This window comes from Sardina pilchardus, chromosome 5, assembly GCF_963854185.1.
Source record: "Sardina pilchardus chromosome 5, fSarPil1.1, whole genome shotgun sequence".
Taxonomy (NCBI): Eukaryota; Metazoa; Chordata; class Actinopteri; order Clupeiformes; family Clupeidae; genus Sardina; species Sardina pilchardus.
In genome coordinates, this window is record NC_084998.1 from 29,524,926 (window position 1) to 29,527,868 (window position 2,943).

Consider the following 2,943-nt stretch of genomic DNA (forward strand, 5'->3'; position numbering starts at 1 on the left):
ACACACAGAAATACAGACAACGCACGGCACAACACACAAACACACACACACACACACACACAAACAAAGCACACAGACACACACACACAAGCGCAAAGCACACACACACAGCACACAGTGAACAGCAAACACACACACACACACACACACAGCGTGCACATCACATAGCATTGGCACTGCAGCATCTGATGGGCCTGAGAGATTTAGAGAGAGAGACAGAGAGAGTAGGAGAGAGAGAGAAGAGGAGAAGACAGATAGAGGAGGAGGAAAGAGAGAGATTGAGATAGGAGGAGGAGTGAGATAGAGAGAGATCAAGAGAGGAAGAGGAGAGAGAGATCGAGAAAGTAGGAGGAGAGAGAGAGATGAGGAGGAGAGAGAAAGAGAGATGAGGAGGAGAAAGAAACAGAGATGAGGAGGAGAGAGAGAGAGATGAGGAGGAGAGAGAAAGAGAGATGAGGAGGAGAGAGAGAGAGATGAGGAGGAGAGAGAAACAGAGATGAGGAGAAGAGAGAGATGAGGAGGAGAGAGAAAGAGAGATGAGGAGGAGAAAGAGAGAGATGAGGAGGAGAGGGAGCAACAAAAGAGTAGAGGGAGAGAGGATGGATGATGGGAAGAAGGGAGAGACAGCAGAAAGGGAGGGAGGAGAGGAAGTCAGAAAGAGGGGGAGGAGAGGATGAGGAGGAGTGGGGCGGACTGCACCTCAGCCTTCTCCTTATGCTCACCTGAACAGGTGAAGTGCTGCTTTGAAACAGCTGGAGCACCCTTAGCCATCCAACACCAGAACCAGACACTAACACATACTGTACTTAACCTCCATACATACAGGGACACTGATGCTGGACCCAACCTCATACATAACCTCCATACATACATGCATACTGTACATACATACAGAGACACTGATGCTGAACCCAACCTCATCCATAACCCAAACTCATCCATAACCCAACCTCACACATAACCCAACCTCATCCATAACCCAACCTCATACTGTACATAACCCAACCTCATTGCTAACCTTCATGCTGCACATACTGTACATAACCTCTCCTATTCACTCCTTATTTCTCTTTCTTCCTCACTTTCCTTCTCGCTCTGTCTTTATTGAAGTTCCCTCGCTTCTCTTTTCTTTTCTTCTCTCTTCTCTTCTTTTTTCTTCTCATCTCCTCACTCCTCTGTTCTTCTTTCTTCTCCTCTCCTCTTTCCCTTATTCTCCTCTCTACTATGGTTCTCTTCTCTCCTCTCTCCTCCTTTTCTCTCCTCTCCTTACTCCTCCTCTCCTCTCTTTACCTCTCCTCTCCTCTTCTCCTTTCCCCTCCTTTCTTCTCCTCTTCTCTCTTCTCCTCTCCTCCGGACTCCTCCTCTCCTCTCTCCTCCTCTCCTCTCCATCTCCATCCTCATTGGGAGCAGATAGGAGCTGTATGTGTGTGCATGGAGTACTCTTGGATTGTGGAAATGTCAGCCGTGTTGTGAAAAGGACACCACTGCACAAAGCATTAGCTCTGAGATCACAAGCACGTCTTATCGATATAACCATCAAAGCCCACGGCTCTACTGACACACACACACACACACACACACACACACACACACACACACACACACACACACACACACACAGCTGAAATGTGTGCTGGACATGGAGGAGTGTTTGTGTTGATAAGGTCACGAGGTGTTCTAGGCTAGGCAAGTTACAAGATGAAGTTTGAGTATGTGTGAATATGTTTGTATGAGTGTGTTGTGTGTGTGTGTGTGTGTGTGTGAGTGCGTGTGCGTGTGCGTATGTATATATGTATATTGTTACGACCCGGCTCTAAGCCGCAACATAAAGAGGGAGTCGGGACAACAGAGATAACTTTAACCAGTAAAGTATTTATTAAAATGAACCAAAAGCATAACCATTACCAAAAGATGTCTAGGGGAAACTAAAGGTATGTATGCAAATGTTCATGTGGGTGCGTGTATGCCAAAGTCAGTATGATGTTCAAAGATAAGAGAAGGTGCCAGTGGGAGAGAGATAACCCAAAGGTGCCTGTAACAGAATGTGCCTAACCGAAAAGTGCCCAAAACCAAGAGAGAGAACAAGCCCTTAAATACCCACACCTTCACCAGGTGTGCATGATTGGCTAATTAGGCCAGCTAGGCCAGCATTTCCCATGCACTGGCCACTCCAGGCCTGAAGGGGCACAGGGGGTCGTAACACTTCCCTCCCTAAAGAAGATTTCTTCCAGGAAATCTGAAAACAAAACAAATCCTAAGACCTCCTGTGATCCTAATATCGACATCTCCATATCCTGGGTCCTAGGACATGAGATAGAAAGGTCAAGTAGGACAGATTTACAAAACAATATAATGTGAATAAAAGCACACATCACAATAATTAAAACATCCCACAAGGGACAACTCTGATCTCAATGAGATCTTCACTTGCAGACTACCAACTTGACAGGAGAGTTCAGTGGTTGGCACCCACTAATCAGCAACCCATGTGCCAATTAGATGCTGCAAGACAAAATGCAGACCAAACCTGCACCTACAACTCCATATGGAGCTTTAAACTCCTGAAACACTCCTCTGCAGCTGAAAAATAAAGGCATTGTAGAATTCCTATAAAATGTTGCACGAAAAGGATTTCCCTGAGCAACATTGTATCAACCTGAGCCTAGGCCTCTACAACAACATTCTCAGGTCACACAAGCAACGGTTCTGAGCACATGATCAGGGGTATGTTAACCCCATCAGGCCTCGATGCTCATGCTAAGCAGGTGCATCATTAACACTGCACAGGACAGGCACTTAACTCCTCCCACAGCACCAACCTTAATCTCACCCAATAGTGAAAGATGTACCAATTAATTAAAGCAAGTTTACTGACAAGACCAAACACAAGTACATCAAACATACTACATAATGATCTCCACACAGACAGTAAACAACAAACAG